General features: G+C 38.3%; 1 protein-coding gene across 13 annotated transcripts in view; it reads right to left on the reverse strand.

Annotated features, from left to right (window-relative positions):
* COBLL1 (cordon-bleu WH2 repeat protein like 1) overlaps positions 1-16825 on the reverse strand; it is a 154747-nt gene that overhangs the window by 123691 nt on the left and 14231 nt on the right. Inside the window, exon 1 of one of the 13 annotated variants that reach the window (XM_021075425.1) lies at positions 4399-6276. The exons of the other annotated variants lie outside the window; for them this stretch is intronic. The gene's annotated coding sequence lies outside the window, so the exon portion shown is untranslated. Of the gene's footprint in view, positions 1-4398; positions 6277-16825 lie in introns of those variants that run through there. 13 annotated transcript variants of the gene reach the window in all.

Below are 16825 nucleotides of genomic sequence, written 5' to 3' on the forward strand. Positions count from 1 at the left end.
ACATCACAACTGAACTTATTGGGCTGCTGGAACTCCTCAAGTTATTTACAAGAAAACTGTTAGTGGTCAAGCTAAAAATTTAGTAATATCTTTTTTATATAGTCTCATGATTGTTTTGAGTCATTTTATGGAAAAGTAAAAGAGAAAAAGGAATGGGAACTAAGAGTTTAGGGTCCTACTACCGTGTGCTTTAACACACATGAAATATGTTTTAATCTCTATTTTATGAGCAAGGGAACAGAGGCTCTGAGAAGTTAAGTAACTTGCCTAAGATTACCCCATAAGAACATGGCATTTCTTCAATTCAGACTTGAGTCCACATGACAAAGTCAGAATATGCAGAGGAAGGGAGTTCCCTTGTGGCACAGCAGGTAAAAGGCCAGGTGCTATAACTGCAGCAGCTCAGATTGCTTCTGTGGTATGGGTTTGATCCCTGGCCCTGGCCCAGGAACTTTCACATGCTGTGGGTGTAGCAAAAAAAAAAAAAAAAAAAAAAAAAAAAAAGAATAGGTAGATGGAATGTTATTTTTTAAGAAGTTTTTTTTTGGGGGGGGTGGGGGAGTCTTTCACATGGTTTATACTAAATCACACACACTTGGGAAGGATCACAGCAATAAGGTACCAAATATGTATGATTTTAGAGAAGTTGCTTTCTCTCTCAGTGTCCCAGGTTTTGCTGTTTTGTTTTTTCATATGATAAATAAGAAAAAAGATAGTAGTATCTTTCACAAAAGGTTGTTAGAAAGACAAATACTCTAATATATTTAACATACTTAGCATAAGACCCAGCATCTAATAAGGTCTTAATAAATGTTGGTCAAATTTTTTTTTTTTTTTTTTTTTTTTTGGCTTTTTGGCTTTTTGCCATTTCTTGGGCTGCTCCCGCGGCATGTGGGAGGTTCCCAGGCTAGGGGTCTAGTCGGAGCTGTAGCTGCCAGCCTACGCCAGAGCCACAGCAATGGGGGATCCAAGCCGCGTCTGCGACCTACACCACACCTACACCACAACTCACGGCAATGCCGGATCCGGATCCTTAACCCATTGAGCAAGGGCAGGGATCGAACCCGCAACCTCATGGTTCCTAGTCGGATTCGTTAACCACTGCACCATGATGGGAACTCCCCAATGTTGGTCAATTTTTGTACATTACTTTTGTTGCCATGTGTAAAATAAATCTTTACTCTCTGCTGGGTCATCAACTGTGAGGTTTCAGAGGAAGCCACTGGGTCTTTCCTATTCCCTGTTCTAATAGAGAGCATGGAATTCAGTCAGTGCTCAACAGTCATTGAATAAATAAATCTAATAATTTTCCATTCACTTTTTTTTGGCCATGCCCACTGCATGTGGAAGTTCCCGGGCCAGAGATCAAACCCATTCCATAACAGCAACCGAAGCTGCTGCAGTGAAAACACCAGATCCTTAACCCACTGCACCACAGGAGAATTCCCTCCATTCACTTTTATCTCAATGCATAAATACGAATGGACAGTAAAATTAAAATTATCCTTTTTGCTGATTTCTTTTTCTCACAATGATACCTTGATTCAAAAGTTCTCTGAGAACAAATGATTCTTCATAGGAAGTCCTACTTGGTTAAGGAGAAAGGGAAAAATAAAAGAAAAAGGAAGGAAAGAAGGAAGGAAGAAAGGAAGGAAGGAAGGGACAAACAAACAACAAAACCAAGAACTTCAATACATCATGTAAAGAAAACCCAGGCAGATATACATGCGAAAAAGATCTCAGTTCAGTTTTTTTCCCTCCATTTAAAAGTAATAACCTTGAACTCTAGAAAAATGTATAAATTCTCATTATCTTCTGAAATCTTCTACCACTCTCCAATAGGATCTAATTACCAGTCCTCTAAATCATACAGCAAAGAAGGAAGAGACAAAATCAATTTTTTGTGTTTGTCCACTGACTCTACTTGGTATAAATGTCTTTGAGTTAATATTTATATTTTTAACTTATCTTCTTTATAATTCAATCTGATAGATTAATCTACCTTGTTGACACTTTAAGCACTAGCTTGGGGAAGGGCACACACTGGAATCATTTTTTTCCATTGCCCAGTGATCTTGATTTGATTCTTTACAGCAGGAAAGTGGGGTGAGAAGTGCAAATTTTTCAAATGCTCAGGTAAAGGAGGACAGCACAGTGATGAAGAACATAGGCTTTGGAATCAGATCTGATGTGAAAACTTGGTTCTAGACTTTATTTAATCTCAGTTAAGAAAACTATATGTGCCTTAGAGTGTACTGTGTAAAAGGCAATAAAACAAGAACCCCACAGGGTTGTTGGGAGAGAGGGACTAGGTGAGCCAGTGTAGGTGAAAATGCTGCCACAGTCCTTGGTTTTAATAATATCAATAGATGATAAGGATTATGATGTTTTTTCAAGCAACTTTCAAAAAAAAAAAAACAAAACATTACAATCACCTTAACCAGTTAAAGGCCCAGGGGGAGTGTTTCTTCCCAAAACATTCATTTTGCCACCTCAAGCATTCACCCAGATTCCTGTATCTGACATGTACAAGAAAGAGAAAAGGGAAAGGACAGGAAGAAATAGGCAGCTATTGGAAAAATACAAATTCTTCTACTGCACCCCTCTTTGCAAAAAGTAAAGTTTCTTAGACCACCAAAATCCTGAGGTGGAAAAAGCAATAATTGAAAATCCACTGTGAACAAAAAAATGTGAGCTAGTGCTATTGTGGATAAAAAGATGATTAAATCTTGCTCTTAGGAAGCTTACAACTTAGTGAGAAACAACCTTATAAACAAAACAAAAATAGAAGACAGACAGTAATACATGCTCTGACAGAGTTAAAGTACCATGAAAGCAAAAGGGAAAAAGAAATATATCTGGCTCATGGATCTATATAAGCTTCAAGGAGAAGGTGGTATTTGTGACTGGGCCTTAAAAAAAAAAAAAAAAGTGTGGATTCCTCTGGGCCAGTAGAATTCCACACTGAAAAACATGAGACAAAAGCAAGGAAGGTGAAACTTCCCAGTACTTTGGGATGCCATAGTCTGTCTCCCAGATCTGAAAAGAATGTGGGTGGAGAGAGATGATGGGAGATGAGGCCAGAAAGGAAAGTTCAGACCAGGCATCCATGCATTTCCAAAGCCGAGTACAGTCTGACCTTTACTATACAGGCAGCAAAGACCTTTTTGGTGAGAGCAAGGGAGCTTGAAATGAACAGACTCAAGCTTTGGAAATATCCCTAGAGTATGTTAAATCCTAAAACATAAAAACTTAGAGCAATAAGGGGCTATCAAAATAGCCCAGGCCTAAACTAGAACATCAAAAAATGGAAAATTAAAAGGATATGATATTGTAAGAGTCCAAAGGATTCAGTAATTTCTAATCCTTGTAATGTATAAATACATTTCTTCCACTCAGGATAAAAGTTAAAAGTAGGCTAAGTGGGGCTGGAATGAGAGGGGCTGACCAGCATGTGAGACCAAAAGTCAAAATAACCCCGAAAAGTTGCTAAATATAGGTTCAATACTGGTTATAAGAGGATCTATACTGTAATAGAGGGGTATCCGTTGGTGTATGAAATGCTATAGCCAAGGTATCACTCAAGTTACTTGTATGTGTAGAAGTCAGGTTGGGGATATGGTCAAGGTTCCTGATGGGTCTCTTTGATTCATAATAGGCTCAAAACTAGTTACTAAGGACACTGAAATCCAAGAGGAAAAGATTAGCTAACTGGGGAGTCAGGGCCCAGCCAAATGGCCTGCCATTCAAGGCAGGACTCCAGTGAGGCATAAGAAACATCTGCAGGCTCACCGGGGAAGGCTTGAGTAGATGGATGTTGTCAGCACACTTAACAGTGGCACTTTGGGTAGCATGGATAATTCTAGACCAAGGGTGGAAGAGGCTTTGCCTGAATAAACCAACCAACATTTGAACCCACAAGCTTAAAGTCTTTAATACTGAGAAAGGCCAAATAAGATCCAAACTAAAATTGTGTTATATGAACATGAACTCATAATACAAATGTTTTTCTGAACTCCTAACCTAAATTTCTAATGTGATACTACTGTAATGGCATAGGTTAAAAAAAAAAAAAAAAGACCTAACACCCACTGAGATAAAATGCCTTTATCTAAAAATAAGATAAGTATTAAAAACAAAAAGTCTTTCAGTCCACCATACCTTAGGAGAACTTGCAAAACTGGGCCCAGCTTCACTAGTAGCCTCACCTCTGCTCGCATTGGACTACTCCGCATTCTCCAATATTCAGGGCATTTTGGTGTATGTTCACCTCCATTTACATATCCATCTTCCTTTCCTGGCTTGGCAACTCCCATTCATCCTTTAAGTCACCTCCACCATAAAAACTCTAGTGCTATCCACCAGAGCTAATCACTAGGTGAGTTCTTTTCTACATACCTCTCCTGGAGAAGGATTTACTTGTCTTTCAAGATCAGCTCCAGAGTTCTCTCTTCCAGGAAACTTTTAGGGCCCTCCCAGCTATCCCTGTGTGCCTTTATTCCTAGGCTTACAACCAATAATATCACGTCAATTGGCTATTTATACCACCCAATTATGAACCACTTGTAAGCTAGATCTAAATCTTAATTATTATTTTATGCTTACTACTAGCCCAGTTTCTGACAAAGTAATTCATCTATATGTTGAGTAAATTAACATTCTTCCAATTTTTCCCAGTAACTGGATAAGGCATTATGTATTTCTTTACTTTTGTAATTAATCTTTACCATTTGAATGAAGATATTAATCCTTATTTCACTTGCATATGCTAGTTATCCCCCATCAACTTCTTAGAAATTTGGTTTTTTAAAACTAGAGCAATATGACAGAAGTTTTTTATTGCATTTGATGTAACTTCAAATATATTGAATACAATGAATCCAATAACTCAATTATTGCAGTGAAGCTGCAATAATTTAGCCTTGCATTAATTTAGCCTTTTCATTAAGATGGAATTCAGGGACTTCAATAATAGTAGGCTATTTATTGTGTCTGCCCACTTAATAGGTACCAACCCTGAACAAGACTAAAACTGTTTATCCTCACTGTCTCACACCAGGAATTTTTATGCCCTTCTAGGCATCACCCATTATCTAGAACCCATCAACACCCCTTGCTTTCCAGAACTTTCCCTCCATTCCCCTCGACAGCACCAGTACTATCTAATACTCATACTGTGCACTAGAAAGCAATCTGGTAACAATAATAGCTACTCAGTATCTATACCCTTTTCTTATGGATACATATAATTCTAACAACCCATATTACAGATAAGGATGTGTAGACTTAAATATACAAATAACTTACCCTGAAATTTCACTGAAGTAAAGGGCTAATGTAGGAATTTATATACTACAGCTGACCCTTGAACAATATGGGGATAGATGCACCAACCCTCCACAAAGTTTGAAATCCAAGTATACCTTACAGCCAGCTCTCTGTATCCTTGGTTCCACATTGTAGATTCAACCAACCAGGTATCATGTATGACTACAGAATGAATTTAGTGAAAAATATCCACATATAAGTGGACTCAGTTCAAACCTGTGTTCAAAGTCAACTGTAGGATTCCAAAACTATGTCTACAGCTCTCAACATTTCCTTTGGCTAGAATCACCTGGAGGGCTTATTCAAACAGGACTCCACCCTCAGACCTTGTGATTAAGTAGGTCTGAAAATCTGCATTTCTATCAAGTTCCCAGTCACAGTGACACTGCGAACCAGGGGCCCCACAACATTATACCATAATGATAAAGTAAGTTACTTAATTGTAGATATCTGGTTAATTCAATTGCCCTCAGGATGATTTGCTCTTAACAGAGAGGACTTAAGAAGGCTTACCTTCCCAATAGTAAAATCTGCTGTCCTATGTATGACATAAGGTGAGACAACAGAAAAAGAAAATAGTGCTGAGGACATGTTCCTGAATGAGAAAATTCAATATAGTGGCAATACTGACTCCCTAAAAATTTGCATGGAAACTGAATGCAAGTAATCAATTCTCACTCCCAATTCTAAATTCAAAATGGAAAAACAGGCCTGAGAGCAGCCAGGAGAATTTCTAAAAAGAAAACTGACCATCATGACTTCTCTACCAGATCATTAATATATATTAACAGACACAATGTATTAAAGTAAAATATTTTGGATTGATAGAAAAGCAGAAAAATCAACAGAGCTGAATAGAAAGCCCATTAACAAACATAGAAATAAAAATAAATTAAGGAGTTCCTGTTGTGGTTCAGTGAGTTAAGAACCTGATGCTGTCTCTGTGAGGATGAGTTCTATCCCTGACCTTGCTCAGTGGGTTAAGGATCCAGTGTTACCATAAGCTGCAGCGTAGGTCACAGATGTGGCTCAGATCCAGTGTTGCTGTGTCTGTGGCATAGACTACAGCTGCAGCTCCCAATTGCCCCCTAGCCAGGGAACCTCCATATGCTACAGGCGTGGCTGTAAAAAAAAAAAAAAAAAAAGAAAAGAAAAATAAATTTAATGTAAAGGTGCCATTTCACATCAGTGGGAAAAGATCAATTGTTCAATAGATAACATCGAAGCAATTACTTTTAAAATTGAGAGCCTATCTTCATATACAAAAGAACAAACTTTATGTTATTTTAAAAAATCGATTATAAATTTAAGATAAGGGAATATTTTAAAGACTTACATTGCATTTCTAAGCAAGCACATGTATTTCTGAGCAAGAAAGGAAAACACATGGAATTGCCTCTCAAATAATAATAGAATGCTAAAAATGCTTCCATATAGCTGCATAATAAATGATAAAACTGAGGAAATAGAACGTAAAACATAAAAAGTCAATATGTTTTCCATATCAAGAGCAAAAATACTGGACAACCACATGGGAAAGAATGAAATTAGAGCACTCCCTAACACATACATGAAAACGTAAAATGGATTAAAGACCTAGATATAAGACCAGACATTATAAAACTCTTCCGGGAAAACATAGGCCAAACACTCTCTGACATAAACGACAGCAACATCTTCTCAAATCCACCTCTTAGAGCACTGACAATAAAAACAAAAATAAACAAATGGGACCTAATCAAACTTAAAAGTTTCTGCACAGCAAAGGAAACCCTAAACAAAACGAAAAGACAACCCACAGAGTAGGAGAAAAATCTTTGCAAGTGAATCAACTGACAAGGGATTAATTTCCAAAATTTATAAACAGCTTCTGCAGCTCCATACCAAAAAACAAACAACCCCATCCAAAAATGGGCAGATCTAAACAGACAGTTTTCCAAAGAAGACATGCAGATGGCCAAAAAACACATGAAAAGATGTTCAACAACACTCATTATTAGAGAAATGCAAATCAAAACCACGATGAGGTATCACCTTACACCAGCCAGAATGGCCATCATCAAAAAGTCTACAAACAGTAAGTGCTGGAGAGGGTATGGAGAAAAAGGAACACTAGTACACTGTTGGTGGGATTGTAAATTGGTGCAACCACTGTGGAAAACAATATGGAGATGCCTCAGAAAACTAAACATAGAATTACCATTTGATCCAGCAATCCTATTCCTGGGCATCTCCCCAGAGAAAACCATGACTCGCAAAGACACATGTACTCCGGTGTTCATTGCAGCACCATTTTCAATAGCCAAGACATGGAAACAACCTAAATGTCCATTGACAGAGGAGTGGATCAAGAAGATGTGGTACATATACACAATGGAATATTACTCAGCCATTAAAAGGAATGAAATACCAGCATTTTTAACAACATGGATGGACCTAGAAATTATCATGCTAAGTGAAGTCAGCCACACAATGAGACACCAACATCAAATGCTTTCACTGACATGTAGAATCTGAAAAAAGGACAGACTGAACTTTGCAGAACAGATGCTGACTCACAGACACTGAAAAATTTATGGTCTCCAGAGGAGACAGTTTGGGGGGTGGGAGGATGTGTTTGGGTTATGGGATGGAAACCCTGTGAAATTGGATTGTTATGATCATTATACAACTACAGATGTGATAAATTCATTTGAGTAATAAAAAAATGTAAAAATAAATAAATAAAATAAAAAAGAGCAAAATACATAGAAAAGCTTTCACAAAATCTTTCAATATGAGGAACATAGAAACAAATGAGATAAAGGTTATGAAATACATTTTTAAGAGAAAAAAACATTTTAAGAATTCCTCTAACATCATGAATGATCTAAGAAATACAAATTTAAAATAATAAAAATATTATACCTTATTAAACTGGGAACTACCAAGATTTTTTTAATGTCTTTTTCAGCCACACCCACAACATATGGAAGCTCCCAGGCTAGGGACTGAGTCCAAGCTGCAGCTGCCGGTCTATACAACACAGGATCTGAACTGTGTCTGTGACCTACACCATAGCTCACAGCAATGCCTGATCCTTAACCCACTGAGCGAGGCCGCCAGGGATCGAACTGATATCTTTATGGATACTAGTCGGATTTGTTACCACTGAGACAAAATGGGAACTCCAAAAGTGAATTTTTTAATCAAACTGAAAACTGGAAAAATGCAGTAAAGGCTCAGGGACATCATGAAAGATGCCAAGTTGTCAAACACAAAGTAAATCTTAAGTAGAGAAGGAAACAATTGTTCAAAAACTTGGGTATGTGTCTACTGTTAGTAATCTTGAGGCCAGGTTTCTACTGACCCTCATTTAAAGTGTGTCCTTGACTCTAAAAGATCAAAGATTTTTAAATATTTTTTGTTTGGTTATTTCAGAAAGGGGTAAAAAGAAACAGCAAGTTTTTCCCATTGATTTTTTTTAAGTCAGAGTTGATTTATACTACATTAGTTTCATGTGTACAACATAGCAATTCAGTATCTTTATAGATTACACTCCACTTAAAACTGAGTTTTTTAATGTTATGAACACTTTCTCTACTCAGAATAGGTTGGTGAAAAGAACAAGATGCTGTTGTTTTCATAAAACATACAAGTTCCACCAGGAAACTCAACAATGCTTGACAAATTTTTTTTTGTGTGTGTGTGTGTGTCCTTTTGTCCTTTTAGGGCTGCACCCATGGCAAATGGAGGTTCCCAAGCTACGGGTCGAATTGGAGCTACTGGTCTATACCACAGTCACAGCAACACCAGATCTGAGCCGCATCTGTGACCTACAGCACAGCTCACGGCAACACCGGATCCTTAACCCACTGAGCAAAGCCAGGGATTGAACCTGCAACCTCATGTTTCCTAGTCAGATTCATTTCTGCAGTGCCATGAAGGGAACTCTGATGCTTGATCAATCTTTAAGAATACCTATTTCTCTGAAATCACAAAATAGTAATGTATGGCAAGTGTTCATGCCATTCAAATAATGGCCAGTTTCAATAAAAATGTTTGTAATTTTTTTGAAAACACACCACAGTGTATTACCCTTTTTCATGACCATCCCTTTTTTTTTTTCATGCCTTGAGGGTTCTCACCAGTTTTCCATAGTGATGGTAACCTGGTTGGGATACCTTAGTGAGAAAAAAATGTAGCCATTCACTTTATGATCAAAGTAATAATCTGCCTTTCTTTAGAAATGCCACTGACAATTTTTAATGAGTACGCACATGGAAATGAAACCGGCATGACATGAATATGGCACCAGCAAGCTTGATGAGAAATTCCACCTCATGCAGATGTCACCTCACACTCCACACCCAAGAGAATTTAGGCTGTCAAATGAACTAACCTCATCAAGAATTTAGGAAGGAAATATATAACCCATTCAACCAAATCACTTCAAGACATATCATCAACAAACAATTGATAAGCTGTCCTCATCTTACATACATTTTTAATGAAAAGGGGTTATTGATAGTGTACAGATGTGCAAAAATGTGACCACCTAGTAAGAGGTTCTTGGCCTGTCTTCTGCTATTGCAGCTTCCTGAAAAAGGGATGAAACCTGAGCAGTGGTCAGCGAAGGTCCAAAATAAAAAACTAGTCTTCTTACATGTGAGGGAACTGTCTTAGAGTCTCAAAGATAAGCTCTTTTCAGTCAGAAACACTGCCAACAATAAAGCCCAGTGAAAGAACACATTTGATTGGTTGGTTATTTTCTTTTTCAGAGGAAAGAGGAATAAAGGTTTACAATACACACATTGTGTGCTCACTATCTCTACATCTTACCAGGTAGAGGCTTCTCTAATGATTGTAAAGGGCCAGCAAACCTGCTTGCAGAGAATCACATTCCATGAACTAACAAATTACAAAACAGCATGATTTATATTTGGGAAATAGTAACTCTTAACCAAATATCAAATATTACTTTACTTATTAAACACCAAGAGTCAGCAGTTTAAATCAATCTCGTGAACCTTTCATATGGCTAATGCTCAAAAGCTTTAATAAATTAGGTACAGACATTTAATTGTAAAATTTAAAGCACAGTCAGTGATTTTTATTCCTCTGTCAATATTGCATGATTTCACATTTAAATACTTCCCCTTAATCCCAGGCAAAAAAATAGTTAGCTTCATTTTCAGACGGAAAAAAGAAAACAGGTGCAAAGGGGTGAGATAGATAATTTGTCCAAAATTTCCTAACAACTGGTCAGTGGCTAAGCCAGGGTACAATACCAGGGTACGGTTTCTCTCTGAAATGCCAAGTCTGTGTCCCTTAGACTATTCCCAGGGCTTCTTGATTGTCACTTCACATAGATATAAGTTACAAGTTTGAGGCTACAAAGGTGACTGCTGGAGTCTGGTCCGATAAAGAATAACCTCCACTGTTGCCTGATGTCAAACTGGCAGCTCTGTCCTTGTGCCTGGGGAGCCCCAGGCAGGGAAGGAACAGGCCAGAGCCAACCACCTCTTGCTGCTATGGCAACGATCTGCAAGCCTCAAGGCTGCTGGATATTCCCTTTAGGAATTTTCCCTTTGGCACCTCACTGCCTTGCAATCCACAGCCCCAGTGAGGGTGGCATTCTCTAGTCTTGCCATCAACAATCCCAGCCTGAGAAAGACAGTTTGATACTTGGTTCTGACTAAGAAAAGTCAAGGCTAACAACTTCCCAGAGTCCAGTGAGAAGAATTAATTTCAGGAGAATTTAAATGGGAGTAGGGGCAGGGCACATACACAGTTACAAATTCTATATTCAAAAAAAAGGTTCATATGAGGAACCAGATGTTATGTTAACCGAAGCAAAAAAAAAAAGTATTTGAAACTGCATAGGAACTGGCATTTCAGAGGTTTGGACTTTCCTTATTTTAAAACAGAGACCGTATTGTTTACACTGCCTTGGAGGTTGTTCAAAGATGTGTATTTTTAATAAGATTGAATCACATTTTCATTCCAACTAAAGTGATTTAATTCCATGAATATATAATGTCCATGTACATACATTTTCAATACAATTAGCTGTCAATGCCCAACATGATACCCAACACATAATTAGCCTTTGATAGGCATCTTTTGAATTAAAAAAAAAAAATCAATGAACTGTTGATTCTTTGAGGGAGATTTCTCATTCTTGTTGCTATTAAAATGGGTTATCTATTAAATTGATTCAAACCCAATCCTTCCCAACTAATCCATGTTTAAAACCCCCCTTCTCAAAATCCAAACCTGCCCATGAGCCCAGTTTCGTCACCCCTCAGTGGAGCCTGAGAGCCCCAACCCTCTCACCCCCCTGACCCCAGCAGATTGACAACCACAACTCCCCACATGTCCAGGCTTCCCCATGCTGTTCGGAGGAGACAGGCCTGGCCTGGGGACCACACAAGCTGCATCTGAAGAAATGCATTCTTTCAAACCAAGTGGGTAATTACATACTCAGACACCTAACTTCTCAGCCTGTTCTAATAACGGACTACTCCTATTTCCCCCTAAGAATGTCCTTTCTTTGACATGTCTCTCTCAGATGGGGCCATCCCACATAGATTTCTCTGAAACTTGTAACGGCTTTCACAGTTTCTAGCTGTAACAAACCCTGAGCTGGTTTTCTCGCTGTGGCAGACTTTGCAGTCTTTCAATTCTGGAATCTCATTCATCCAAGCCTGAAACTCATAACCTATCAAAGTTAATGATTTCATTGGAAATAGCCCAAAGGTTTAACAACAAATTAAAAAACCGAAAACACAGATTTCCCACCTTCCCTCCCCAGCTCCAAGGCTCTGGGCACTGTTTCAGGATACTGCAGTGAAGTGGCCCCTGCCCCTGTGTCCCTGACACAACATGTATTCAGATCCTCCCCCCGCCAAAAAAATGCAAACATATGAGACCCATATATGATTTGATATACAATATTCCAAAAAGCATTTTAAAATGAATTTTAAATAACCAAAATAACCTATAATACAATCCTGGAGAAAAGGAATAGAAAAATAATATTTGCAGTTAAAAATCTAAGCGCTTCTTTAAAAGTCTAGAAGGATGCGGGAGTTCCCGTAGTGGCTCAGTGTTAACAAACCGTCTAGTATCCATGAGGATGTGGGTTCAATCCCTGGCCCTGCTCAGTGGGTTAAGGATCCAGTGTTGCTGTAAGCTGTGGTGTAGGTCACAGATGCTGCTAGGATCTGGTGTTGCTGTGGCTGTGGTGTAGGCCAGCAGCTGCAGCTCCAATTCAACCCCTAGCCTGGGGACTTCCATATGCCGCAGGTGCAGCCCTAAAAAGAAAAAAAAAAAATCATCTAGAAGGATGCATTCTACTTAAAGTATACCTTATGGAATACTGGTTTTTAAATATAAATCAGTGTTCTTCTGATAGGTAAGTTTGAAAAATATTACTTTCCATGTTTCCATATTGGAAGACTATTATGCATATTGGCATAGTAAAATCTCTGAGAAGAGCTTTAGGGAAGGAAAACAGTTTCTGTTTAACCCAGACTTTCCTAAAATTATTTGACCATGGAAATTGTTTTTTCAAAAATCATGGTAACTTCTTTCTTATTTAGAAGAGCTAAATGGGAAATGCTAAAATGCAAATCACATTAACAGTGGTTATTTCGGGTGGCCTAGATAATGTTTATCTCTCTTTACATATATTCCTATTTTCAAATATTCTGTAACAAGGATGTCAATTTGCTAATCAAAATAATATAAAAATAGAATAAAATAAAATACAAAAAAAAATGTTTAGTCCCACTTGATGTCACTCCTACTATTATTTATTATATTGGCTTTGCCACCCCTGGCAGTTCCAGGGAGGGAGGAAGGGGGAGGAAAGTATAATGTAAAGTGATCAAAGTAATGGGTTCCACCCTCAGATCTGCCACTGCCTGCTCATGCGACCCTGGGAGGTTACCCTCAGCGCAGCTCAGCTAGCCTCAGCTTCCTCTTCTGCACAATCTAGAAAACAACTACCTTGACTCTATAGAATGGCTGTTGACTATTAAATGCAGTAGCACGTTAACACAGAACTGTGACTAGTCAGTGTTCTATAAATGCTCATTGCTTGTATAACCAAAGTCACTCAAGCCATCACCCAGTGTTCTTAAACAACTGTGACCCTGATCCTTTTAAGCAGTGGAAATTTGAATAAATTTACAAAAATGCATTCAACCACTGAAGCAATTAAGGCTCCATATGATTTTACATACTATCTTGTCAAACATGTTATTTAGAAGTAAATTTACCAGGGACACCTTACTGCTCAAGAAACTTTCCAAGTGCAGAGTCTGTGCATGCAGGTATAATTTATTCTGCCTGAAATTTTTCATTATACTAAGAAAAAGTGGATCTTAATTATGTTAAGAAAGTTTAAATTAGTCTTTCCTCTCTGACATTAAAACTTAACTCCAAAATACAGAAAGTATTCTTCCACCATAAAAGAGCAAATGCAGATAAATAAGGAAAGCTTAGTCAAGGGTGTGCTGGATTAATTTTCAGACTATGCCATCATGCTGCCACCAGAATCTAAAGAGTTATAACTTTACACATTGGGACAAATACTGCCCAGCCATTGCCTCTGTACTAAATGATACTGTCAGAGCATCCTGAAGGATGAAGAAGTCAGCAGTTACAGATGCTTCTTTTTCTTTTCTTATCAATAACTAAAGTTAGTTTCTAGACTGCCACGTCTATTCTACAGCATTTGAGGTAGTGTATAATTGATCAATTTCTTGTTTACAAGAGGCAAAAGATCTTATTTTAACCTAATGTATTTAAAAAAAAGTTATCTTCTATATATGACAGCCTATGATTAGAATGGTGCTCATGCTCCAACTCTCTTTTCAATAATGATGTTCTTGTGTATAATATTACAATTGAAAATTGTCAGTCACTACATATCAGTCCTAATAAAATCAAAGAAATGCAGTTAAGAGTTACTCTCATCTTAGAAGAAAAGTAAAATACTAAAAGGCAATTCCCACAATGGTGAAGCTAGGGAACAATCAGCATTATAATTACCTTGGTAGCATATTCTGAATCTCAGAGGGGGCATTATTTTCCTTTAAAAGGGAATGTGATTTTCATTATGATTAGTACCCATTTTGTACTCAGCGTTTCAAGAATAACTTCCCTGCATCTGGCACAGGGACTTTCACAGTAGGACTTAGGAAGAAAACCAACCCCATTATCCACGTCCCGGGAGAGAAAAATAAGAACGGGGCCTGCACCCTCACTCTGGGGGTTTCCACATATAATAATGATGCCAGCATTACAAAAGCTGTTATCCAACAAAGCAGATAATATTTAAAATTTAACAAACATAAATTGAATGCCTGCCATGCACTGGTGTTGTTTCCACACTGTTTTCATCTTCTTCCCCCAGGGAGGAAACTGAGGCCCAGCAAGAGGAAAGGAAGTAGCTAAGCCAGCAAGTGGCAGAGCAGAGATTCGGTTCCAGGTCTTCTGCCTCCAGCTCCCTTTTACAGCTGCCTGCCAAATGCTTATTCTAACTTCTGGCTGGACCAGTTTTATTTGAAACCAAAACCAAATGCTGTTAAATGCCAGAGAGCCAAGTATACTGGTTCACTGCATCAGACTACAGGAAGGTAGGCTGCCGAGTTAAATGGAGAGTATCAGGCTCGCTTAAAATGCTTTATGGAATGTTCTATTGCCTGCCCATGCATTAAATGATCACTTTTTATTTATTATTATTATTATTATCATTATTATTTGTTTTTTAGGGCCACATCTGTGGCATATGTAAGTTCCCAGGCCAGGGGTCGAATCGGAGCTGCAGCTGCCAGCCCATGCCACAGCAACACCAGATCCGAGCTGCATCTGCGACCTACACCACAGCTCATGGCAATGCCGGATCCTTAACCCACAGAATGAGGCCAGGGATCAAACCTGCATCCTCATGGTTCCTAGTCAGGTTTGTTACTGCCTAACCACCACAGGAACTCCCAAATGATCACTTTTCAGAGGTTTGGTTTTTTTTTTTTTCCCAAATTAATTCTGGCTTAGAATTTCATCTTATTTGAAACAATGTAAAATGCCAACTTGTTGCTAAAAGCATTCTTAGAAACCAAAAATTGATGAACTTGCTTTCCACTATATTTGCAGTTTTGTATTCATTTTGAAGTGCAACTGTCAAAAACACTGGGAGAAGGAGCACTCACTGGTTTTTCTTTCCTAGGTGACTATTTTAACAATGTAATTTTTTTCATTTATGACACCTCTAAATTCTCAGTCTCTTCTTTCATGAGCTGGAAAAATATGCCCTCTATTATTTGGTCTTACTCTTTAGCTATTAATGTTCACATCAAAAGGCTAATTTCCGAGTTCCCATCATGGCTCAGCAATTAACGAATCTGACTAGCATCCATGAGGATGTAGGTTCGATCCCTGGCCTTGCTCAGTGGGTTGAGTATCTGGCATTGCCGTGAGCTGTGGTGTATAGGTCACAGATGCAGCTTGGATCCTGCATTGCTATGGCTATGGCAGAGGTCATACAGCTCTGATTTGACCCCTAGCCGGGGATCCTCCATATGCCGTGGGTGAGGCCCTTAAAAAAAAAAAAAAAAAAAAAAAAAAAAAGGCTAATTTCTTCTACCAATAGAAAAATAGCAAGGCTCTTGACAGTTTAGATTTCAGGGGTGTTGATGCAAATGAGAATTCTTGCATAATAATTAATTATGTAATTAATGATTAATTGCTTAACATCCCAAACCTAAAACTTATGCTGTAAATCAAATGTTACTCTTCTATCATTATTCAAATAGGATTATTTAGGCTGCAAATAATAATATAGTACTTATGTCTTGTTAAACAACTCCACCCATGATGGCCAAAGTTTTTGTTTTCTGGAAGTTTGACTTTTTTTTTTTTTTTTGCCATTTCTTGGGCCGCTCCCGCGGCATATGGAGGTTCCCAGGCTAGGGGTCCAATCGGAGCTGTAGCCACTGGCCTACACCAGAGCCACAGCAACGCGGGATCCGAGCCGCGTCTGCAACCTACACCACAGCTCACAGCAACGCCGGATCGTTAACCCACTGAGCAAAGCCAGGGATCTAACCCGCAACCTCATGGTTCCTAGTCGGATTCGTTAACCACTGCGCCACCACGGGAACTCCATGGAAGTTTGAGATGTAAGTGTCATTACTTAGAATTTTTGCTTATGCTACTAATGAAATGCATATTTCATTCATAAGTACCATGTAAGGATTAATGCTAAAACAGACGCTCAAACCAAGAGCAGAGTTTTATAGTGGAGGGCTGAGAGATTTACAATAGCACTTTTAAGGGTATAGCAACAATTCATTGGTTAACAGCTACAAAAATGAATGTTAACTATATTGTACACCTGTAACTTACATGACATTGTACTTCAACCACACTTCAATTAAAATCACTGGAGGATTTCAAATTAACAAATGAAGGTTAACTACTCAGTTCTTGCATACCTAAAGTTCTA

Source organism: Sus scrofa, chromosome 15 (assembly GCF_000003025.6).
Source record: "Sus scrofa isolate TJ Tabasco breed Duroc chromosome 15, Sscrofa11.1, whole genome shotgun sequence".
Taxonomy (NCBI): domain Eukaryota; kingdom Metazoa; phylum Chordata; class Mammalia; order Artiodactyla; family Suidae; genus Sus; species Sus scrofa.